The 26,879-nt window shown below is 39.0% G+C and overlaps 1 protein-coding gene across 1 annotated transcript in view; it reads left to right on the top strand.

The window, feature by feature from the left end:
- The first annotated feature begins 4,170 nt into the window (after positions 1 to 4,170).
- fmn2b (formin 2b) overlaps positions 4,171 to 26,879 on the top strand; it is a 482,131-nt gene continuing 459,422 nt past the window's right edge. Inside the window, exon 1 of the mRNA XM_072580571.1 lies at positions 4,171 to 4,267. The gene's annotated coding sequence lies outside the window, so the exon portion shown is untranslated. The remainder of the gene's footprint in view (positions 4,268 to 26,879) is intronic.

Consider the following 26,879-nt stretch of genomic DNA (forward strand, 5'->3'; position numbering starts at 1 on the left):
AACAAAATCATGGAGGTTAGGAAAAGATCAATCCTTGCCTGACACTTGTAAAATATAAGAAAACAATGTAATGTCCCTACCCACAGAGTGGAGACGCTTCCAAACATCCACCAGCCCCAATTCCACCCATAAATCAATTAGTTGCTTAGATTGCAGAGAAGGTTTTGGGGGGCCTTTATGCATTCTATCCACCATGGGATCCATAAGACAGTTAAAATCTCGCCCTGTATCAATATTCTGCAACGCAAGGGCGATCAATTTGGAGAATGCATCTATCAGGAATTTAAGGGGGTGCACTAGAGGACAATAAACATTCAAAATACCATACTCTTCACAGTATATTGAGGCTTTAAGAATTATGAAAAGCCCATACTCATCTTTAATATGATCTAGTAACTTAAAAGGGAGATTCTTCGGAACAAGTATGGCCACTCCCCTGCTCTTAGTATTGAAGGATTAAAAAAAACACCCTATCAAACACACCCTGCTTTAATTTCAGATGCTCCTTATCATCAAGGTGAGTTACCTGCAATAGGGCAATATCAACCCTCTCCTTTTTAAGACTTGAAAGTACCTTTTCCCTTTTGACCAGCGAGTGACTCCCTTTAATATTCCAGGTACACCATTTGAGAGCACAATTAGCCATGACCCCCTACAGCAACTTTTGAACTCCTGTGAGGAAGAATTCAACTGACAAATCGTTGAGTATAAATGGAAAAACACTCATGGAGCCTAAAAATTACACACACTAAAACTACTGCACCTAAAAAACTAACAGAACTTCCATAAAGTATATCTACAAAATCCAACAAACTAAACCAAATACAAAATACAAAAGGCACTGAATGAGGGACTCAGCCCCCTGCACACAGGGGGCACTTACACATGTTCCATACACCTCCATAACTCCTTCCAGATTGAGCCACACCCCGCACTCAGGCAATAGAAAGAGAAAAAAGAACATTAACAAAGAAGTTAAAAGTGAGCATTTTCCCATCCTCAACTATACATTAACCCCAATTAACATCGGAAAAACATCCAACAACTTTTTTTAAGAGAAAGAGAGAAGAACAAAAAAAAAAGAAAACATTATTGTCCATATCCTTTAGACCATCCAGTCTATTTTAAAGTGTCTAGAAAGGTTTTAGCTTTATCCGAATAATCAAATGAGTGTACAGAACCATTCATCAGAAAAACAAAGCACCACAGGGTACCTTACAGAGTACTGAATACCGAGGTCCCTCAGTCTTCTCTTCACCTCATCAAACAACTTCTGTTTATGTATCATGGTAGCAGAAAAGCCCTGGAAGAACATTATCCTGGATATTTGTAAATTAAGGCCTGTGGATTATTCCCCTGCATTCTGGAAGTTTCCATTCATCTCTGCTTGTCTCTGTAGCATTAGAATCAACTAGGACTGGGCAGGGGCGCTGGTCCAAACTGGGCCTGCGAACCGCAATCTGGTGAGCTCTATTGACTTGTTTCTCGTGGGCCTGGATCTGGTGTGTTGAGGACTCGATCATGGTCTCTGATGTTGCAGTCCACCATTCGACTTTCTGAGCCTTTCCAGCTACTGCTTGTGTTTGTGCAGCATGGTCACAATCGGCTCCAGCCTAGTGTGACTCTCCTTGATCGACCCCTCAATCATTTCCCGGAGCTTCATGAACTCTGCAGCCCAGATCGTGTTGGGTAAGTGGTTCCAACAAAATTGCAAAGGAGGCTATAGCTGCGGTCACAGACACAGTCGTGAGCATGCCTAATCCTGCTGGGGAATGTCCCATGTCTTGGGACTTAGTTGAACATTTACCTTTCGTCATCTTCACTTGCCAAAAAAAAGGTTTATAGCCATTCCACAACTGTTTAACTATCAAATTTTTCCAAAATAACTTAGCTGAGGAGGGCAAAAGCACCACTTTGCCTGAGCTGTGGCGCGGATCTCAGCAGGGCAAACCTTTCAGATTGCTGCCATCTTGGAATCCCCCCCCCACCTCTCCACCCCAACCCCCAGCATTTTGTTTTCACCCAGCACTAGATTCTGAGGAAGGGTCACTCGTCCCAAAACGTTAACTCTGATTTATCTCCACAAATGCTGCCAGAACTCCTGCGCTTTCCCAGCAATTCCTGTTTGTGTTTCAGACTTCAATAACACCTATTACTTGCTCCATATATTTATACATTTAGTTCTTACCTAATTATCCCCTAATTTAAAAAAAATAAACTTGTTACGTAAATGATTTGGATGTGAGCATAAGAGGTATAGTCAGTAGGTTTGCAGATGACACCAAAATTAGAGGTGTAGTGGACAGCGAAGAGGGTTACCTCAGATTACAACAGGATCTGGACCAGATGGGCCAATGAGCTGAGAAGTGACAGATGGAGTTTAATTCAGGTAAATGCGAGGTGCTGCATTTTGGGAAAGCAAATCTTAGCAAGACTTATACATTAATGGTACGGTCCGAGGGAGTGTTGCTGAACAAAGAGACCTTGGAGTGCAGGTTCATAGCTCCTTGAAAGTGGGGTCACAGGTAGATAGGATAGTGAAGAAGGCATTTGGTATGCTTTCCTTTATTGGTCAGAGTATTGAGTACAGGAGTTGGGAGGTCATGTTGCGGCTGTACAGGACATTGGTTAGACCACTACTGGAATATTGCATGCAATTCTTGTCTCCTTCCTATCGGAAAGATGTTGTGAAACTTGAAAGGGTTCAGAAAAGATTTACAAGGATGTTGCCAGGGTTGGAGGATTTGAGCTATATGGAGAGGCTGAACAGACTGGGGCTGTTTTCCCTGGAGCGTCGGAAGATGAGGGGGTGACCTCATAGAGGTTTATAAAATTATGTTGGGCATGGATAGGGTAAATAGACAAAGTCTTTTCCCTGGGATGGGGGAGTTCAGAACTAGAGGGCATAGGTTTAAGGTGAGCGGAAAGATATAAAAGAGACCTAAGGGGCAACTTTTTCACACAGAAGGTGGTACGTGTATGAAATGAGCTGCCAGAAGAAGTGGTGGAGGCTGCAACATTTAAAAGACATTTGGATGGATATATGAATAGAAAGGGTTTGGAGGGATATGGGCCGGGTGCTGGCAGATGGGACTAGATTGGGTTGGGATATCTGGTCGGCATGGCAGGGTTGGACCGAAGGGTCTGTTTCCATGCTGTACATCTCTATGACTCTATGTCATTGCACACTTCTGGAGCAAGTGTGACTTGAACCTGGACCTCTTAGATGTAGAGATACTTCCAATCACCTTTACCATGGCTCCATCAGGATTGAGGTATCCTGGCTGGACTCTACCAGAGAGAGAACCTGTGATCCTAATTGCTTGTCTTGTGACCCCTCTGGGGGTCATGACCCATAATTTGGAAATCCCTTCTCTAGGGTTCCCTGTTCACAGTCCTGTTGATGAGAATGTCCTCGAGTGAAAATAAAAGTGAGCAAAGTTGGTGCAGGACTGACAATTTGAAGGTTAACAGAAGGCAGGCATTACAGTGTCACTTAATGTTCAATATAGGTGTGACTGAGGTAAATAAAGGAGTCTACGTAATCCTCACAAACATTGATCAGACATGCCCCTGGACTTGAAATATCTAACTCACTCTTTTCTCACTGTTATTAATCTCAATACTTCACTGTAGCAGCTCAGACAGGTTCAGGCTATTGGGTGTTCCTTCCTGATCTTGCTCCTGTATTGTGTGCTATGCACTGTTTTTGCCTGCAGAAAAAGAGAGTGAAAAATAGCAATTCCCTTTGATTAATATACCATGAAATTCTCCTATATTCATTGCTTTGAATATTTCTTATAAGTATGTAGATTTTAACTTGCATGACATATAGCGATGTAATATATAAAAATTGCAATGCTCTGCAAAAGCAATGTTATAGCATCACCTAGAGTAAAAGTCATGTAATATACAGCATCTCCTGTATGTTTGAATATTTAGTTTACTCATATCCAATTGCATTTCTGTTCTCAAGCGAATACACCACCACTACACCCACGCCCGTTAAAAATAGTGCACAGTAGACCTAAGGAACAAAGAGGTAGAGGGCTTGCTTACTGCTCTAACTCTTCTCATGTTGGATTTTGAATCTTCGACAAGCCATTGAAGAATTGTAAAGAGGAAAAAAATCCAAGAGCAAATACTGAGTGATTGAGGTGGTTCTAACCTCTGGAACATCTGATTCCAAGATCTTTGGCAGAGCGCCTGAGAGCAAATCACTGCTGATCACCAAATAAAGCATTTGAGGAGGAAATACAAGCGATAGGTAAATAGATATATTGATAACAGATGATGTGAATAAAATCCTAAAGCTGCAAATGTTTGGATTAAGATATTACTGTAAACCTTAGTGATGGTTCAAAAATTCACACCTGTTATTTACTTTGTGTACTCAAAATAGTGATGCCACTGGCCTAACAGAGATTATTTCCATAGCATATATAATATATACTCGTCAATTGCTGTTTATGAATGTGATTTTGGTCTTACAAAAGCAAGATAGGATCTGGTGCCCCTCAGTAGCTCAGCAATAAGTAGATCATTCTGTATCTTATTCAGCCATCTAAATTAGAGCTGAAAATGTGTTGCTGGAAAAGCGCAGCAGGTCAGGCAGCATCCAAGGAGCAGGAGAATTGACGTTTCGGGCATGAGCCCTTCTTCAGGAATCCTGACCTGCTGCGTTTTTCCAGCAACACATTTTCAGCTCTGATCTCCAGCATCTGCAGTTCTCACTTTCTCCTAGCCATCTAAATTAGGAAGGTTTGAACTTTGCCTGAGCTGCATTGAGATAGCCTCTCCAAATCAAAGCTAGCAGATGACTGTGAGTGGACTCAGTCACCATTCCCGCTACAGGCCTGATCACTAATCGGGGATCCCTATTGCAATATATGCATCTAGGGACTTTGGGTGACAATAGCATTGAGCTGAGGTACTGAAGTATACACAAAATGGGTCTGGAGCATCAAATGCCCAAATCCTCCTGGTCACAAAAATTTCACAAAGATTATTTGCTAAAAGGAAATAAGAACTTAAAACTTTCTATCTTGCACTAATCAGGACTTAATGCAAGAAACAGACTCAGTAAAAGAGGCACTAATTTATATAACATGAAGAGATTGTGTGCCATCGTGATCCTGGAGAAGCAGCAGGAACAGTTAACTGTCAACATTTGTTCTTGGACTTGGCAGTAGACCTTGATTGGCTGGGGTGTTGCCATGGAAATGCAGCAGAGATTGATAGTCTCCATGATCCTTTTCTGTTCAACAAGAGAGGTGCAATGAATGGATTAATTCATTTTCAGGCGGCATGGTGGCTCAGTGGTTAGCACTGCTGCCTCACGTCGCCAGGGACCCGGGTTCAATTCCCGCCTTGGGCAACTATCTGTCTGGAGTTTGCACATTCTCCCTGTGTCTACATGGGTTTCCTCCGGGTGCTCCGGTTTCCTCCCACAGTCCAACGATGTGCAGGTTTGGTGAATTGGCCATGCTTAAATTGCCCGTAGTATTCAGTGCATTAGTCAGGGGTGAATGTGGGGGAATGGCTCTGGGTGGGTTGCTCTTTGGAGTGTAGGTGTGGACTTGTTGGGCCGAAGGGCCTGTTTCCACACTGTAGGGAATCTAATCATAAAACAGGGTCCTATGTAATAGTATGTGTCACTTCAAGCACGTGAAACAGCATTATAATCTTAAATTGGTTCGCAGTATAATTCTTAGCACAGTCACATTAAATGATGTCCAACAGCAGAATCACATTTAATAGTGGATATGACATTTTAAGGATTACAAGTACAGACTGGTTGAGAATCTTGAAAGTCATAGTCTACCTGCCTGATCTAAGAACTAACAATGCCCTACAAAATCAGAAATTGCTGGAAAATCTCAGCAAATCTGGCAGCATCTGTGGAGATAAAGCAGAGTTTACATTTCGGGTCCAGTGACCCTTCTTCAATAATGCCCTGATGAGCAAAAAAACAAAAGGATTTGATTTCTTATCTCCATTCAGCAATGTTTAGTTTCTGGACTACCAATCTAAGATTATTTTAAGAACCTCACTTCAAACACATGCTTAGCTTGTTGAAACATTTTCTGAGGCTGAATTTAGAATGTGAGCATTGTTCACAAAGAACAACATTAAAGTCATAATAAACTGCATGTTATTTCTCAGCTCAAATGTTAAATGTTGCAGTGACAAAGGAAAGTATATATTAATAGCTACTGGAAGAGAGTGACTCAGCAGATGGAATCCAATTTCTGGTTTCAGATGGCAAAACATGATTCTTTTCCCTCACTGTTGATGACTTTCATCAGAACCTATTCCTGCTACACAGAAAATAGATCGAGTATTATCTTCACCATGTGAATTCTCATTGTCAATCTATGTCCATGTTTTTTCTAATTTGCCCTATCAGGTCTTAAAAGTGACAGAAAATCATTCATCTTTCTGACGGATGTATGTATGGCTGCCATAATGAGCTTAGCATTGAGATGGACACAAACTTAAAAGAAAAGTTAAAGCAAAGAGGCGATCAGCTAAATGAATAGGATTTGTGAGTTCTTTAATGCCAAGCTCGCTTTGTTATCGTGTACTGTGAATGGGATCGATCTGATTCACAAACTGGAGATTACTCTTTAAGAATCGATATGGATGAAATCAGGTCTTTTTGGATCAAGCTAAAATGGAAATAACTTGGCAGATCTATTGATGAAAAGTTAATTGTGAAGGTGTAGATGTAATGGCAAAATCAATACTATTGAAAGAATTGCTGTTAGCTCCAACACAATTATCAGTGATGTGACTGAAGGTATCTTAAAGGTAAAAATTGAAACAAGCTGCTGGAGGAAATTGCAGATTGGCTTGCATTTTGTTACAAGTTTCTAACAGTTTAATGTTTATTTAAAATATCCTTTTATAAGCAGACTCACTTTTAGAGATCTTGCATGCAAAACCAACCCTTCACTGTAATTCATATTGAAGCCTCTTTCCTGTAATGCTCCTCCTCTTACAAGTTTTATTCAACACAGCCCTGCCTCTGTCAAAGGACACACTTTAAATAACCTGACTCAGTTTTTCCTCCTAATTAGTTCACGCAAATGATATGTCATTGCTTAGTAGTAATCTTGTCTCAGTATGATTCTCTTTAATGAAAAAAACTACTTAAATTCATCTTTGTTTAGTTGAGAGTATACTCACAGTAAGCAAATGTATGGTGAATAGTAATATATATTGGTGAGTACATTTCAATTGTTTATCTTGTCTGAACTGATAAGCTTAGTTGTAATATTCAGGGCATAGTTGATCCTAAATGTCTGTTTAAGAAAGTTGGAAGTGGTGATTTAGTAAAGCAATGCTCTGAAGCAACATTAAATGTGATTAGAGTTCTTTGCTGTTCAGGTTAATGCTAATTTGTGAGAAGGGCCATTCATTTCACTGCATATATCCTGGAGAAAGGCTTGTTGCAGCACATTACAAGCTAACAGTTTTATTTCAATATAATTTTTAAAAATTGAAATTGCCACCATAAATGCAAGTTCTGTACCTCATTGAAGTAAGTTTTATTGCTTATTTTGTTATTCCAAAGACTGCCCCATTTCAGCTCAGTGTGAATGTGTTTTCCTTTAATTGTACTTGTTCACTACTAAATAAATTCCAGGTGAGATTAGTTGAACAACTTCATTGCCATTGACAAATCTAATCTCATGAGACCTAAATTTTCAGTGTCTTTTTAGACCTGAGGAGAAGTGCGGCGAATACTAATCATGGACTACTCATGCTGAACTACTAACCATAACAGCAGAAGGTGAATAAATACAGCTATTCTGTAGTGTAAGCCTTACTGACTGTAATTTACAAGTTGTGGATTTTTCTCCAAATAGGGGTGATGGAACATATTTGGGATATAGTTTAGAGATCCCACTCCCTTCCTGACTTATTATGAAGCTTCTCTATTTCTAGGATTGAACATTTAAAGCAGCTTATTTCTGTTCTGATGTTTCTTTCTATGACATTGACTGCAATCTGAAACAAAAGGAGTAAATTACAGAATTTTTAAAATACAAAACAAGTTTTTTAAAGTAACAATAGGAAGCATTTGGCTAGCTCTACATGGGGCTGTAAATTTCTGGAATGATCATTCAATTCATGAGTTAAATGTGCAAGTTGGGTTAATTTTTGTAATGCATAGGTGCCTGTTAATGATGTAGTTTTACTGTCTTGTCATACAAGAAAAGGGCAATAACATGCATATAGATAATTTGGAAAGTGAATGGAACATCGAGTCATAGTCATAGAGATGTACAGCATGGAAACAGACCCTTCAGTCCAAACCCTTCCATGCCGACCAAATATCCCAGCCCAGTCTAGGCTCACCTGCCTGTACCTGACCCATATCCCTCCAAACCCTTCTTATTCATATATCCATCCAAATACCTCTTAAATGTTGCAATTGTACCAGCCTCCACCACTTCTTCTGACAGCTCATTCCATACATGTACCACCCTCTATGTGAAAAAGTTGTCCCTTGGGTTTCTTTTATATCTTTTCCCTCTCACCCTAAACCTATGCCCTTGAGTTCTGAACTCCCTCACCCAGGGAAAAGACTTTGCCTGTTTACCCTATCCATGCCCCTCATAATTTTGTAAACCTCTATAAGGTCAGCTTGATTCTTTTTGTGTATAGGTGCAATGGATTAAAATTGGTGTAAACAGCAAAGCTGAGTATGTCACTCATAAGTAGGAACAGCTTTTGTGCTTGAAATATCAACAATGTGATTTCATAAGCTGACAATTCCACAACTGTATGTTTTCGGTATAGTGTGACTCACGGGAGGGTGAGCTGAAACAAGCTGGGGAAATGTTAACTAACTAAAAACCAGTGCGAAGGAACACTTCTGGTACTCGCTGAGATCACAATTAATGTTTTGGAGAAAAAGCTTGCAGTCGTTTGACTGAACACCTTTCTACTGCTTGTGGAGTATATGGGAAGGATGACTTGAGCGTGGGGCTGAACAGATCTTCATGGGCTATGGAAGCTAATTCGTTGCAGTAGTAATTTTTTTTTGAAAAGGAAATGGATATATACACAAAAGTAAAATTCAACAAGTCATAGGGAAAGAGAATGGCTGTAGGAATGACTGAATAACTCTTTCAAGAAGCTGAATTTGAGCTATATTGACTGATTATCTGTGTTCTACGATTCTCTAGACTTCACTAAGTTCTGATCTGTAGAAGAGTTTGACTTTGATATCAAGCAATGCTTTGTGGATTGTGTAACAGGAAACAAGTATAAACAGGATTAATAGGCAGGCCTTGGGACAGGCAAAGACATGCAGAGTGATGTTTTGGATGAGTTTATGCAAAGTAGTTGGGATCTAAATGGATTAACAGCGAACATGTTTGTATGGGAAAAGTAATGTCACTAAGTTTCAAAGGGGCTGAAGTAGTAATAGAGGTGACTAATATAATGAAATACAAATAAGAAATGAGTACTGTAGATGTTTTTAAGATTTCTGCCTATTTGTTCAACGTGAGTAATCAAGTTTGACTTTGTAGATTTTAAGACTGAAGCCATTAGGATGAATTGGTTTCTTCTGAAGGATTGAAGATTTTGGCTTATTGATTTAAAAGGTGAAGTTCAGGATAAAAGTGGATTAAGTCTTGCAAACAAGGAACAGTTTGGTATTGCTAGGTGCTGAGTTGTTAAGCTATGTTCAGAAGGGAAATAGAAATTTTAATGCAGCTGTCATGGAGGGCATAAGATTCAGCAGAACCTATAAAAGTTTAGAGGGATGAACTGTCAGTGCAAGCAAAGCAGGAGTTGAAGAGCCTTTGTTTTACTGGTGATGAAATACTGTAAGTTTCTTCATGCACTTTAGTTTGATGAAGTGAGATGATGGATTGAGGCAGGTATTGTGGGGTGTTCAGAATTGTCACAACAAACATTCAGTAGGTGTAGTGAACAATGAAGGGGATTATTCTTTATTGAATGAGTCAGCAGGTCAACAATGCAGCATGTGGTCTCAAACCAGAAGAGATTCTGTGTTTCTCATTAAACTTCAGCTTGTGTCCTTCTATACTAACTAAGATTTGGGACTTTGAACTTTTTTTTCAACTCAGGTTTGGCACAGTCTGAACTTGTCATCACCTTGCTTTTTTTTTCTCCCCTCCACCTTAAGTCATTTTATCTCCCAGCATTTCCCATGTACTACAGTTTCTTACATAAGAGAATAACATTTTTTTTGTTCCCAATGTAACTTTAATTACATGTGATGACAGCTTGGACTATTGCTTCCTTCTGTTTGTAATTTCGCTCATTCTGAACTACCCTGAATTTGAGTTGAAATTTTTAGAGTGCAATATTGGAAAGGGTTGTCTTATGAGTAGACCTTATTGCTGTGAAGCTTGTTTCTCAGCACCTGCAATATATTGGAAAATCTCTATATACTAGAGAGAGATTCTTCTGCCCTAAAATAAGTCACTATGTAAAATAATTGCCTGTATAATTAATACAGATTAGGGGATTCATTAAAGAATAAAATATGAACAATTGATATTTAAACTCAAGAATTTGAGGGTAAATCATTTGAAAAATCTTGGTGACTATGAATGCTTCTTAAATTTTCATGGATAACTTCTATGAATGAGAATGGGTTCCAATATTTTCAGCATGTGTTTCCATATGGGCTCATGACAATATCTTTCCTGGAATATCAGGACGATTTTAAGATTTACTAACAGCTTAAGTTCTAAACATTTGAAGTGTGTAGCTTGCTTACGATCCTGAGGGTTTCAGAATGTTTTTGTCTTTTATCACCAGTTTCTATTTGCTGGCATTATTTGAATCTCTAATTTGTAAAACTGTATATTCTTTGGTGGGAATGGAGAAGAAAGGAGGGAAGGTTAGCTCAAGAAATAAACCATTTTAAAAAGTGCTACCTCACTTTTCTCTGTTTACATTTTCAGTTTGATTTTGAAGAATAGGCTTAGTCACTTGTTGTAATATTTGGGAATACTTTCAATTGAGGGGGCATTTCTCCAGTAAAATGGTTGTAATGTAAATAATGAACACTAGGTGTCATATCAGCTATTTCTATGGCTTGAATATTACTCTGGTATGTTGGGATGAATTTGTTTAATCGCATGAAGTAGTGTATGTTTGATGTCAGCCCTGATTGTTTGAGTTTGAAGGTAGCTGCACCATTATATTTATTAAAGTTCTTTCAGCTTGCAAGTTTCTTTTGAAAAGATGTAGTCTGAAATGAGCATGGTGATGCCAATTGGTTAATGCAGCCTCATGTTCTGGGCCCTTTTCTGTACCTTTTGTTCATGAAAATAAAAGTAATAAGACGTTTAAATGGTAACATTTTAAAATGAGTACACAACTTGGGTTAAGATGAAACATTTGAATTATATACGATTCACTGAGTAGTTTTTGTGTAAATTAAACAATCTTCCTTTTTTTTAGAAAATAAAATTGACATTATAGCTAATGTCAAACCCTTGTGCTGGTTTACTTGGTTCACGGAGAGCTGTAATTTTAGTTCCCTCTTCATGGTGTGATACATTCACCTCAAAAGTAAAATGTGGTTTACCTGGACGGTAGCTAACAGGTCTGTCATTTGGGTTGTAAATCATTATCACCCTAGTCAGTATTCATAAGCAATAGGTAAGAGTTTGCTAAATGGCTTGTTGTGAGAAAACTGCTAAACTCTCTGGTTGCTTTTATCTCCAGATGGAGCTTGTTTGGACCTGGATAGTCAAGCAAGTTACTTCCTTTTTAGATATTATCCAGAGTTAGGTGTCTCTACTGTCCATCATCTTTGCTCTTAAACAATATATAACATAGTTTACTGAGATGAGCAAAACAGTATAAAATCTAAATGCACTACAGTTAAAAAAAAAATAACCATAGGGTTGTTTTAGAGTGATAGATGTAGCCATTATATAACTTGCACAGTACAATATAATTCAATGCAGCACACAAAGGGCCCAATGGCCCATCAAGCCTTCCCTGATTCTAATCCTAATTTAGACCTTGTACTTATTGCCCATGTAAAGTTTCTAACCCTTTGTTTGCCTCCCATACATGTGTCTATTAAGATACACCTTAAATGTTGCTAAGGTACTTGCTTCTACCTCTTTCATTGGCCGTGTATTCCAGGCGCTCACCACCTTTTCTGTGTGAAAACTTTTCCCCTCACTTCTCCCTTTTTTTTTTCAAATTTTACCCTTCTCACTTTTTAAACCTGCACCCTCCTGTTGACCTTTCCACCTTGGGAAGGTGGATAGTCAGAGACACTTCCCCTATACCTCTCTCAATTTTGTGGATATCTATCAGTTCCAGGGTTATTCTGACTTTGGCCAGTAGCAGTGATCAACATGAGAAATGTAACTTTTGTAGCAGCTGAGCCTTTCTTGGGTTGATTTTGAATTCAAGTACGAAAGCAAAATGTTGCAGCTGCTGAAAACTGAAATTAAGAAAAATGCTGGAATTATTCAGAGTGAAGCAGCATCTAGGAGGAAAATTTTCACACTTTGGGTCAATGACCTTTCATTGTTGAAATGAGCTCTGTATCTGCTTGCTTTCAAAATGTAGCAGGATACTTGGAGACTGTTAGTAAAATAATAAGAATCAGTAATGAGCTGGTCTCATGTCTGTTTTTCAGCAAGAGCCAAGTGTCCGTGGTGAAGTGTCACAGCTTTGTTTTTTGTTTATCCACAAGTTCTTGAATAAAATAAGTCTTATTTGTTCCTACTGCTCCCATCAGTACAGACTCCAGTGCAATTTGTCCTGTACGTTGATGCAATCATGCAACAATTTGACAACATTTTCTGACTGACTCCTTTGTCTTGACGTCTCTGCGAAAACAAAGTCTTTTCTAATACCATACATGGGGCCAAACATTACTGTCGCTGCATGTGTCCCAGTATTTGGCTGGAAAGCTGGGGAGGATGATGGCATGGAAGAGTACCACTTTCCTCAACTGTGTATGTCATCTGGAGATGTCTAGGCCATTCAGGTAGGTCCTAATGACAGTGTGAAATGTGTGTGGGTAAGAGCTAAGTTTTCATTCTGTCCTGAGCTGCACTACCCAAATACAACATCACTCCAGCCATGAATCTGCAGGGATGTCCTAAGAGTTCTCCGAACCATCTCTCTGCATGGCAGAGTGCCTGCCTGTTTTTGATGCGATGCCTGTGGCAGGAAGATGAGCTTCGTTAATGTCACTTAAATGTCTTAATTGGTCTCTGGTTACAAGGGTTGCCCTCTGCCCCCGCTGCTCTGGTAAAAATGCCAGGAAGGCAATGGGCACCCCTCAACTAGTTTACAAGGTGAAAGTGAGTACAGTAGATGTTGGAGATTAGAGTCAAGTGTGTGGTACTGGAAAAGCACAGCAGGTCAGGTGGCATCCGAGGAGCAGGAAAATCAATGTTTCGGGCAAAATTCCTTCATCAGGAATGAGGCTGGGAACCTCAGGGGGTGGAGAAATGTAATCCAGGTAGCTGTGGGAGTCTGGTTTGTAGAAAATGTCAGTGTTAAGTTGGTTACTGTTGATGGAGATGGAGAGGTCCAGGAAGGGGAGACAAGCGTCAGAGATGGTCTTGGTGAATTTAAGGTCAGGGTGGAATGTGTTGGTGAAGTTGATGAACAGACGTCAAAATAACTTATACATACGACATCTTTGTATGAAAATTAAACTTACATTTTCTGAGGAAGATACTGGGTTGCATTTGAATTCAAAAAGTGATCTTGCATCTCTAACAATGCTGTTCCAGTAAGCTACAGATACAACACAGCATCTATCCAACTAAGTGAAAACATTGTCCAGGTATGTACTAGACACAGCAGGTCAAATCATCCAATCAGTAAAGCGATTGGAAGCTGTCATAAGACCAGATGAGTGGGGAGGGGGTGGGACATTTGCTGCACAGTGTGCAGTACCATTCACAACACTTCAGAGACTGAAGCAGTTCATACCCAAATGTAGCAAGACCTGGACAATGACATGCAGCTTTTCAACCCAACCTGGATATTGTTCTTAAGGGCAGGCAATGAATGCTGGCACAGTCAGTGACATCCATATCCCACAAATTAATAAAAGAAAATGGCAAGTCATTTTTGCACCATAAGTGCACCACAATGACCATCTCCAGCAAGAGAGAATCTAACTGCTGCCCTTTGGCATACAATGACATCACCAGCAGTGAATTCCCCCAAAATCACCATCCTGGGGGGGTTACCATTGACTTTGAACTGAACGGGACTTGCCATATAAGTACAGGAGCTGCAAAATCATGTCAGACACTAGAAATCCTGCAGCAAATATCTCTCCTTTCAACTCCCAAAGCCTGTCCACCATTGCTAAGAGGCAAAAAATCAGGTGTGTGAGGGAATTTTCCCCATTTACCTGGATGAGTGCAGCACCAATAACATTCGAGCTTAACATCATCCAGGACCAAGCAGCCTGCTGGATGGGCACCACATGTGTTTTCTCTCTCACTCTCAGGATTGCTGACTCTTGACATGAGCTATTTTGAATATTTAATTACGCTTTTTTTTTATAACTATGTTCAGTGATTCATGAGATGAATCAAACTTACTGTAGCATAAGTAGCGTCTTAAAATGCCTAAGACCTGTTCTCATTTTAAATCTGGCATGTTCACCGGAGGATTGGTCTCAAATAGCTCTAATTTTCTAATCATGAGTGAATTGGTGTCAGATGCATTCATCTAACACTTTAAACAAATCCTTTAAGTTTCCCTCTATGACAATTGCTATGCATTTCATTCTCTGCTTTGATATCACACCTACTCACAGGAACAAATACAAGGATGTTAGAGATGAGGGGATTTTAGTGACCAGAGTAGTTTGGTGAAACTGGGATTGTTCTCTTTTTGGGGCAAATGAGATATTGAAGATATGCAAGCTTGAGGTTAATTCACTTCATCAGAAAGTTCACCCCTGTAATTACTTGTGTTCTTTGGGTAAGGGAAGCAGGGAGGGGTGTTGGCGATCTGTGAGGAAGACTTCCTTTATAAGAAAGGTTTAATGATGTGGAATTTGACACCTTTTTTTTTGTTTCACAATTGCACTGCCCTCTATGAAATTATCTAACCAACGACATGTTGGCATTTTGACCACATATCAGAATGACTTCCTTCTATGTATTGATTAATTCACTTGAACCAGCATTTATCTCCTGTCTCTAGCCACCCTTTAAACTTTAAAGTGGTGAGCTGCCTCCTTGAACTGCTGCAGTTTGTGCACTATGTACCCCTACAACGCCTTTAGAGAGGGAATTCCAGGATTTTGGTCCAGAAACAATGAAGGAACCATTATTGCAAAGTCAGGATGATGAGTGCCTTGGAGGAGAACGTGTAGGAGGTGGTGTTCCCATGATTAACTGTGGGTTTGGACAGTGCTCTCTCAGGAGCATTGTGATTTTCTTCAGTACATCTTGTAGATGGTACTCACTGCTGCTGTGCATTGGTAGTGGAGGGAGCAGATGTTTGTGCACATAATATTCACCAATTGGCCTTGTTTTGATCTGGATAGAATCCAGCTTCTTGAGGGTTGCTGGATTTGCACTCCACAATGCAAGTGGAGAGTATTCCATCACACTTTCTCTTGATTTTATATCTTGTAAATGATAGTCAACAGGTAAATTACTCACTAATGTATTCCTAGACTCTGATCAGCTCTTGAGGCTCCAGCACATGTATGGCTAGTCTAGTTGAATTTCTGGTCAATGATGATAATGACATTTGAGTATTAAGAGGCAGCTGTTCAATGTTTTTCTGGATATGGTCATAGCCTGGCATTTGTGTGGCATGACAAGCTTGGATATTGTCCCAGTATTGCTGCATTGGGACATGATCTGCTTCAGTATCTGAGGAGTCTGAAATGATGCTGAACATTGCGCAATAATTGGCAAGCATCCCCACCTTTTGCAGAGAAGGTCATTTTAAGCAGCCAAAGATGATTGATCATTAGCCTTAGGCCCAATCTAATAGGACTAATGTAATGAAGGCTCTTTTCTCAAAGCACTCTACTGCCAATGATCTACTTCCTGAAGTGCAATAACTGTTCAATTTGAGAAAGAGAGCCAATTTGTACTCAACAGTGTAATGAAAACTTTTTATTTCTCCTCTTGATTTAAGAAATGAATATCAGGCAGGACATCTGAGGATTGAATTTTTTTTTATAGTTACCTGTTCCAGGCAACACAAAATAACTTTTTTCCCCCTCATGGCAGATTGGTTTAATCTCCCAGAATTCCTTTTTTGTACTTGCTGAGATAAATACATTTTTAAAAATAATGATACATGAAGGATCTTTTGTGATGTGTGAATGATGATCAACATTGAAAACTGAATTGATTTTAGGTATGCATCAAATTGTTTTGTCATAATTTAATCAAGCACTCCAACCCAATTATCCCAAATCAGTTCAAAACTAACAACTTATACTGCTAACTAGGTTCACTGATAACATTTTTAGGATTGAGTCATCAGAAGAAAGCATTGACTAACACCCACCTCGTTTTGAGATTGAAAGCAGAATCTAGTCATCTATTCCTCTTTATTTAATAATTTAAATATAAGGTATTGAACGACAGTGTGCTGCAAGGTCTTACTAGGCTAATTCCCTGGAATTATCTTACCATCCCAGGAAAGGTTGAAATCAATTAAGATACCATTTTTCTGGTGTTCAGAAGAAAGAAGGAGGAATCTCCACAGAAATCTATAACATTCTTGTAACAGGTAGATGCAGAAAGGATGTTTCCAATGGAGAGGGAGTCCAGAAGCCTGGACCACCATTCAGGGTTACCTGGTAAACCATTAAGGCCTGAAGGATGGAGAATTTCTTTCACCTACACTAGAGAGTTTGGAGGAATTTAGTTGTTGTAATGGGTAATGGCCATCCTATTCTTTGTTTGAATATTCTTCAATCTTAATAGTTTCCTGTCTAATATTCCAAAGCAACATTAGAGGAAATCAAAGACATTCTAGATTGTTACTGTGATCTTGCAGCTAACATTGCTTTGATATTTTCTTTTTGTTTTGTAGCTAAATGATTTAACACCATAAATGAGACATGGTACCCCTATCAGTTTCTTTGTACTTTCTCCTTCTCCTACCCCCACCCTTCCAACTCACATTGTCTTGATGGATCTTACTATCCACATATTTAAATTGGAACAAATCTGCACCAATTAACAACTTGAAGTTATGCACATGGTTAATTTGATATTCTAAAACTTAAGTCTTGTTAGCAAGTTACACATTCAATCAGCATTGTGACTATATACCAGATGTTCTCTCCCAAGTGTACCTTTTCTGATAAGTTTTCTTTTCTGTTTCTAAAGGTATAAAAACTGTGTGTTTGACTGGTATTAGTTAATTAACATTGCACAGATCAGGCTCCGAATCAATGATCTTCTGGTTTGTGAGTATGAGTTGCATATTTTGAAGAAGTGTTAACCAACTAACTAAGAACTCCAATCATTTTTGCACAAGGTGCTACTTTGTGTTCGTGTTCCACTTTTGATTACAAAATCAACTTGTCTCTGCTTCATTTCAGAATCAAACTCCTTTATTTTTAGCTTGTAATGTTGAGAGAGACCTGGATCAAAGCAACACTTCCAGGGGTTAATCTACTTTTTAATAGCAAAATTACAATCTTGAAGTCAAGATCTTGGCACCAGCTATTATTTACAATAATGTCGGCTTTTGTCATCTTTGCATGGTGTATGTACATGATGTTGAACAGTTTTTCTTAACTGAAGAGAACATTCCTGAATTTGTGATTGTTGTCCACTGCTATCCATAATCAGTGTTGTCATCATCATCTCCTAAATGTGTGAAATACTGAATGGAAAAATGATAGACCCATCCAGTTTGTCTTCAAACATCTGGTAGTGTCTCAATGACTAACAATTGCAATTAGTCTCTATGAATTAGTCTGCTGTAGATCCAGACACACAAACAGGTAATGAAAATATTTTGGAATAATGGGTCCAAAATTAGTTGTTCCTCGCAAACCTGCTGTAGTGACCATGTGTTGTCATGCATCAACTCATTTTATATATTGTATCCCATATATTTAATTCAGAATATTCCCATTTACATTTAAATTAAACAATCCTCTCTGCTTCCACTATTGCTAAAAGAGACTCTCTTTGTGGATTGACCATTCTCCCACTGAATACTTCCTCTGCAAGTTTAGGTTTATTTCCCCCCGTGATTTGTAAGTTGTTTCCCCTAATTCTACTCATTAGAGGCATTGTCATGTAGAACTATGTGGCAAATATTTTAAGCTGAGTCTCATTGTGTCTTAAACATAAAATAGTTTAAATATTTAGAGTTTGGATACTGGAATATATAAAACTGCAGATTTCTATAATTTGTTAACACACTTCAACAAATTGAACAAATCTTTAACTATTAGTTTGTCATTGATCTTCCTCCAACAGTTCATTTATTTTATCATGATGTAGTTAGTTGAAAAAAGCTATTAACCTAATCTTAGTTTGCTCTTAGAGTTTGGACAAAATAGTCAACTGTTTTGTTTGTTTTTGTTTGAGGCATTTTTACTTAACATGCTGTTTTTCAAATTTACATTTCCTTTTTCATTCTGATCTATGCTCGCCTCCATCACGATGTCTAGAGAGCGAGCCTTTTAAGCTGTTGTCCCTCCCTGGCTTTCTCACTTCTGGAGATTTGGTGTAGTGTAAACAATTTTCTTGACATTGAGTAAATGTCATGGGCATCCATCAATTCCAATGCATTGTCAACTTTGGATATTTTAGCCTGGAGGTTTTGTCTCCTGTCCACACACCAACTATTCAGCTGGCTTTTGCAAATCTGCAATATTTTTAAAATCAATGGGAAAATGGGCATTTTCTTCAAATTCTCAAAGTTTAAGAATTATTGATGTCAGCCATGTTACAAGGAATTTAATCTGCACCTCCTCGAGAATCTTAGCTAATCCTGAAGAGTTGGCACCCTTACCACTGACAGATTTAGAATTCTATGCTGCTTTATAGCATCAGTTTTTAGATTTAGGAATTTCACAGTTGACTATTTTGTCCAAACACTGTGTAAGAGCAAACTAAGATCTCTTAAGACACAAGATTCTAATGACCAATGTTATCTTTGTCCTGCAAGCAATTCATTTTTCTGACATCTGAAATGTAACTTTCGTAAGGAAGGTGGTTCAACAATACTCTTGGTTTTAGAGAGAATTTCAAGTGAATTGTTTGTTTTTAAGAAGTGTGAATAATGTTAACTGTACATAGGTTCCCCTTTTATTTGCCACCATATGCCAAGATTAAATCAATCTTTTTTGTATCATATCACTTTTGGCAATCATTTGTATATCTATTGTGAATGGGAGTCAGTATTGTGAATATTGCACAAACAGATGAATCGTCTTTGTATTTCGTGGTGCAGTCATTGTGAAGGAGTGTGGGTGCTGCATAATTTAACAGTCTAAAAGGATTAATCTTAGATTTTTGTCTCTCTCCACCCAACTTGCCCCCTTTTTCTGACTTCCATATTACTTAAGATATCTATTACAATGCATCTTTCTCAGTCGATAAGCTGCTATCTTTGAAATCCTGACTGCTAATAACAAATAGAATGGCAACTGTAGTGTAAAAGTGCAGTTGACTGTTCTCCACCTTGATGGTGTGAATATTTGCTGTTGACGTTCGAGATTCTTAAACCTAACCAGTGCAACTTTGAGAAAGTAGCAGTCATCTTAGAAAGGAATAAGAACATAAAAATTGTTGCAGAAGTAAGCTATTCAGTTTGTCAAGCCTGCTGTACTAATGATTTGATGTGCTTTTGACTTCAGTTCTTAAAAGCCCCAATTTTAACTTTTTTTGATTTCTCTACATGAGAAGTATATTTCTACCTCTGCCTTTGAAATATTCTAATGGAGAGGTGATGGCTTATTGGTATTTATCAACTGAACAATTAACTCAGACTGGAAATACAAGTGCTGGAGAACACAATGGGTCAGGCACCATCCATGGAGAGAAAGCAAGCTGACATTTCAAGTCTAGGTAACTCTTCAGACTCTGAAAGGTCAACTACACTGAAAATGTTAGCTTGCTTCCTCTCCATGCATGCTGCCTGACCCATGGTGTTCCCCAGCACTTTTTTTTTGTTTTCATTCAGCATCTGCAGTAATTTACTCCCACAATTAATTCAGACATTCGGATAATGTATGTGGGACCTGGATTTGAATCCTGCCAGGGCAGATAGTAGAGTTTGAATTCAGTTTTGAAAAGAAAATCTGGAATTAAATTGAATGACTGTGTGCAACCAATGATGTATGTTGGAAAAAACCTATCTGGTTCACTAATGTCCCTTTCCTTTCCTTTTTTAAGAGAAGGAAACTGTCAGCCTTGCCTGGTCAGTCTCTGCGTGACTTCAGAATCTTAGCAATGTAATTTAAATCTGAACTGCAATTAAAAATGAGCAATAAATGCTAGATTGGACAGTGACAACTGTTATCCATGAACATTTATTTTTAAATCCAGTGCCTTCTGAAGCAGACTTGTGTAAAATCCATTTGAGAGAAAAAATAATCCCTTCATCTCCATCTCAAAAATGACATCTGATGGAAAAACTACGCCCCTTGTAGAGATAAAAACAGAAATTGATGGGAAAAACTCAGCAGGTCTCACAGCATCTGTGGAGGTCCAGTGACCCTTCCTCAACTGATAGTAGCGAGGGGGCATCTTTTCCTTATGCAGAAGAAAGTCTCCCCAGGAGAGAAGAATAAGACCAAGGAATGGATAATGGGGGTCAGCCTAGGTGAAAGAATAGCTGATAGGACAGCACAGTGGCTCACTGTGGTTAGCACTGCTGCCTCGCAGCATCAGGGACCCAGACTTGATACCAACCTTAAGTGACCGTTATCCGTGGGAAGTTTACACATTCTCCCCGTGTCTGCCTTGGTTCCCTCCTGATGCTCCAGTTTCCTCCCACAGACCAAAGATGTGCGGGTTAAGTAGATTGGCTATGCTAAATTGCACACACAGTCCCGGAATGTGCAAGCTAGGTGGATTAGCCATCAGAAATGCAGGGCGACAGGGATAGGGTAGTGGGTATGTTGCTATCTGGAGGGTTGGCGTGGACTTAATGGGCCAAATGGCCTGCATCCACACTGTAGGAGTTCTGTAAGTCTTGTTGAGGACTACTGGTGGCCAACATTGGGGTGTCTGTGTAAAATGGCAAACCATGTGATGATAACAAGGAGAAAGTAAGGACCACAGATGTTTGAGATCAGAGTCAAAGTGTGGTACTGGAAAAGCACAGTCGGTCAGCCAGCAACTGAGGAGCAGGAGATTTGACGATTCAGGTATAAGTCCAATATTGGGAACAAGGCCTGATGTGTCAGATTTTTGGATAAGGACATAATGCTTCAAGCCCTAAAATCTTTGACTCCATATTGAGTCCTGAAGGCTGCAGAATTTCCAAGTGGAAAATGACATACTGTTCTTCCATCTTGCACTGAGCTTTGCTGGAGCACTGCAGCAAGCTGGAGCTGGAGGTGTTAGCCAGGAAACCAGGTTTTGTGTTGTAGACTAGCCAAGAAGATGAAATTGCTTCTCTGTGTTCACTGTGTCAAGACCCATTCAGGGTCTTTTTGTTCTGCTATCAACTCGCACTTTTCTAAATTCCAGTGGCAACGAGTCCTGTCTGCCTAAACTTTATCTTGGAAGTCAACCTGCTTTTCTTGCTAGGTGTCAATCTAGCAAATCACTACTGAACTGCCTCCAACATTTTGTTTTGTACATCCTTTGCTTAAATAAGGAAACCAAAGCTGTGCACAGTATTCAAGATGTGATCTTATCAACTCTCTCTCTCTTCTAATTGAAACATAACATCTTCCTTCCCTTATTCAATTCTTCTTGACTTTGTACTCATGCTAATCACCCCCCCACACACACACCCCCCCCACCCCCCACCACCATAAGCTCTGTCTTTACAATCACTTTTCTTTTGGCACCTCGTCCAATCCCTTTTGAAAATCTGAGTACAGTGAATGTATAGATTCTGCTTTTTCTACCCTACATGTTGAATGAGAAGAAAGCGAATTAAATATTTCCCTTTCACAAAACTATGGTGACATTTCCTCATAACTTGACATTTTAAAAGTGTCCAAATATAATGTCATTTTTTAATACTTCATTCTGACATCTTAGCCAAAAAAGGTCAAGCTAACTGGACTATAGTTTCCTGTCTTCTGCCCCACTCTCCCTATCCTTGAATAGAATAGCTATATTTGCCACTTTCCTGATGGGACTGATGGGACTTTTTAAAAATACCTGTCGAAGCACTTTTACATTCCTGGGTAGATTTGTCTTCCACTCTAATTTCTTTCTCTTGATTCAGCTTTTAGCGTCACTCTGCCATTTTTTATATTCTGAGCAATCATCTAGACCTGCTACTTATTGCTCAGATTGTTTTCCTGAAACTTTTATGCTTTCCCAAATTCCTTTTAATTAACCACATTTGGCTTCATGACCACATAGTTACCGTTTCCTTTCATTTTAAAGTACTAGTCTTAAACCCACTCTTTGTTCTTTTAAACTGGATATAGGATTGAATCATATTATGATCACTGTTCAGAGGTGTCTTTTTTAAACTCTATTGAGGTAATTAATCCTGTCCCATTTACACAATACCTTGTCTTCTGTAAACAACCTTGCTGTTTGGTCCCAGAATGTGCTATTCTCCGTTGCTTTCTCAAGCATTTAGTGAATGCCTCATCCCATCTTATGCTGCCAACTGATTTGTTCAGTTCACAAAGATTTAAATTCCCCTATAATTTTTATAGTTCCTTTAGAACAATCTTCGAGATGTTACTTACTATTGCAAAATTTAGGTCTCCTTTCACTAGTCCCCTCCTTTGCTATTCCTCTTCTACATCTGACTCTACTGAACAAAAGTCATTTCTAACTATGACACAAATGCCATCTTTGATTAACAGTGCTATCCCTCCAACTTTTTGTACTTCCTATTCATTTGAGTGCCTTACACCCTTCAATGACAGGGATTGAACCTTGAACATTCTGCAGCCATGTCCCTGTAATGACTGTCAGATCATATTTATTTATTTCAATGTGTATTATCACTTTATTTACTTTTATGAGTGTTATGCACATTTCAACTAAGGCTTTTAGTGGGTTTTTTTGGTGGTCTTTTGAACCTGAGGGACGGGGGATTGGACAGATCAGTTTGCTAACCATTTCAGAGAAGGATAAATATTTGCAATGAATTGCCCAAGGAATTAGTGTAAGATATGTAATTTTAAGAGGCTGTTGATCAGGAATTTGCTGCGAAAATATGAGGACCCATTTATTTCCTTTCCCAGATCTAAAAGTTCCCATTTTCCTGGCATTACGATTATGAACACTTAATGAACACTTAACCAAATGTGGTTAATTATGAACACTTAAGTAAGTGAGAACAGGATTATTTTTTATCATGATGCCTTGACAATGAAACAACCTGCCAACTATATCCATGCAAAACAAACAAGTTCAATTTGTATGGTACTATTTTCTTTAAAGATAGTGAAATGTTCCCAGCTGATTCACAATTGTTATTAAATCAAAGTCAGCCTCCAAAAAGATGAGGTCATGTGACCATAAGCTCAGACAGAGAGAATGACTGACTTATTGGTGATTTTTGTCATGGGCCCATGATAACAGGCCTGGGTTTAAGAAATAAATGTCCAAACTGCCGCTGCAGCTTCTGCCATTAGAAGGGTGACTGCAGAGGAAAGAAAAAAGCAAGTGTGCTTTGGAAAGAAAGGTATCCCTCAGAGGGAGAAGATGTGAGGTGGTAGGACTAAACTGTTAATTTTCAAGATGGTGGAAGGTGGTATGGAAAACTGGCTGATGACATCGAAGATTTAGCTCCAGAAGGTCTTGTGGAGAAAGGTGAGAGGACATTCATCGCACAAGACAGCGAAGAAGAGATGTGAAGAGAAAGCCATAGTAATTACAACTGCTTGTGCATTGAAGTATCTGCCAGAACAGTGATTTTAAACATACGAGGGAAAAATTTTGCATGCATTATTTGGTTACTTTTGCAATTTAAAAAAAAACTATCCTCCAATGAAGAGCTACTGAAGATAACATGCCTTTAATTTTGCTGATCCAAGGAGGCCACTCTTTTCATTTTGAATAATTTTATTATGATTTTTAGTCTTGAGTCTGAAGGTGATATTTGATAGTTACTTACAATTTTTGACTACTATGTCGTTGTATTTACTCAATTTTTCCCCTTTTCCTCTCATCTGGTCTCACCAGAAACTTGTCTTGTTCTGAGCCAACAATGTGTTAGACAAACATTACAAGTCCTACATAAACCCAACAGCAATGTCCTAGCCAGTAGCTATCCCTCAGTCTATCAACAAAACAGCTTATCTGACCATGTAACTCATTGCTGGTTACAGAGTTTTATGGGTATTAGAAGTGTATCAATTAACTCAGGACCTTGGAGTTGGAGAAATGGGGAGGGGTGAGTTGATGATTAGATTAGATTCCCTATAGTGTGGAAACAGGCCCTTCGGCCCAACTAGTCCACACTGACCCTCCAAAGAGTAACCCACCTAGACCCCTTTCCCCCAAAATAATGCACCTAACTCTACGGGCAATTTAGCATGACCAATTCGACTGACCTACACATCTTTGGACTGTGGGAGGAAACTGGAGCACCTGGAGGAAACCCATGCAGACACTGGGAGAACATGCAAACTCCACACAAACAGTCGCCCGAGGCTGGAATTAAACTGGGGTCCCTAGCACTGTGAGGCAGCATGCTAACCACTGAGCCACTGTGCCACCCAAGTTTTTCTAAAAGAAAAGATTAGAATTTTATAATTGTGCTCTTAACCAGTGCTTTTGGAGTTAAAGGAATACAGATATATTCATCCTTGCTCTTCCTGTGAGCTATGTGATGAGACAATAATATTTTGGATTAATATGGGTTTGCAGACAATATATTGTTGGAGACCATCCAGGAATGCTTTGGACCAGGCAAGTGTAAAGAAACGAAAGGGATTGATGAGAGTTTTTGCAATGAAGTTGACTGTTCAAGGTGGAAATAGGTTGTGTAAGTGAGATGTGACTAAAGCCCATCTCAGGGTCAATATTTGCTGCCCATCCCTAATTTGATCTTCACGATGGTGGTGAGCCATCAACTTGAAACCATGCAGTCCTTGGTGTATGAAAATCCCAGACCTATTAGGAAGACCGTTCTAGGATTTGCAATAGCATTTGCAAACATTTTGACTTGGAATTATGTGCAGGAGTCAGGACAGAAACTGTGGGACTCTAGTGCTCCTGTTTCAGAACCCCTGACCTGTGTATGGTGGGACTGGCTGAGAGCCCAAGAAATTGATTTACCCCTGGCACTGTCCTATTCCCCAACTGTGTGACTTGAAGGTGTACTTGCAGGTGGTGGTGTCCCTATGCATCTGATGTCCCTTTTTGCTTTAGAAAAGCTTGCTTTATTGTCACGTACTCACGTGAGTACAGTGGAAAGTTTGCACATTGCCCCTTGTGCATTCTAAGGTAACTAGGTAAAGACTCTTAAGTAGAAATTATTAGAGTGAAAAGAATTTTAAAAATATGGAAATTAAACAACAAATCTCTAACAATAAATTCGAAACACAGACGTGAGAATTCGGGATAACAGTCCCTTTTAAGATGGTAGTAATCTTGGGTTTGGAAGAGCTGTCGAAAGGGTCTTGAAAAACAGGAAAGACATCCTTCCCTACAAGACATAGTGAAATGAGAGGGTTTTACAACAGTCAGGACTTGGGTGACTACTGTTTAACTGATGTTCACTCTTACGTCCAAGCTTCATTTCATTAATTCTAATTTTACTGACACACAGTTTAAATTCTTCAGCTGTTCTGCTGACATTTACACTATCTTCCAGAATTGGGAATGGAATGGTGATGTTACTTGACTACCCTGCTGATGTTAGTGTTTTGTATGTCTGCAACTTTATCATAATGAAATTAGACCACTGGTGAAACTTTATTCAGACTGGAATTAGATCCCCAGCTCAAGCATTGGTGAATGGTATGGATTTGTACCTGTTTCGAAGTTGTTTTGGTTTTAAGTACTCTACCTGAATTGAATTTGTGGGAATAAGGTGATAGTAGCAGGTTCAGAAGCTTATAATAGCTTTGAAATATGTCAAAAGTAGTCAAGTAAACTCTTAATGAAAAATTAGTCAGAACACAAGATTCCAAGGCAATGTCAGTTAAAGACAGACAGACATAGTGCATCTCTTTTAAATTAAAGATTTCTTCCCAATTTTCTACTTGGCATTGGTTGATGCATAAAACAAAAGCTTATTATATACAGTGCCATTAATAAAATAAACCGCCTAGGGTACATTATAAATCCAAATTTGACACTGAGAAGCTTTAAGGTAGTCTTTTAAATTTTGTTTCCTTATTTGCTCATGGGATGAGGGCATTGCTGGCTGGGCCAGCATTTATTGGACAATTAGGGATGGGCAGAGGGTAGTTGAGAATCAACCCCATTGCTGTGTGTCTGGAGTCATATGTAGTCCTGAAGGCAGTTTCCTTCCCTAAAGGATATTAGTGAACCAGATGAGTTTTTTCCAACTATGAACAATGGATTCCAGATATTTTGTGAATTTAAATCCCACCATCTGCCATGGTGGGATTTAAACCCGGGTCCCCAGAACATTAACTGGGTCACTGGATTAACAGGTCAAGTGATAATACCACTAAGCCATTGCCACTTCTATTACAGAGAACTGGGTCTAGTTTTGTTCCTATAAGTACTTGCTGTCTTCTGATATTGGACACT

The sequence above is a fragment of the Chiloscyllium punctatum genome, chromosome 11, assembly GCF_047496795.1.
Source record: "Chiloscyllium punctatum isolate Juve2018m chromosome 11, sChiPun1.3, whole genome shotgun sequence".
Classification (NCBI taxonomy): domain Eukaryota; kingdom Metazoa; phylum Chordata; class Chondrichthyes; order Orectolobiformes; family Hemiscylliidae; genus Chiloscyllium; species Chiloscyllium punctatum.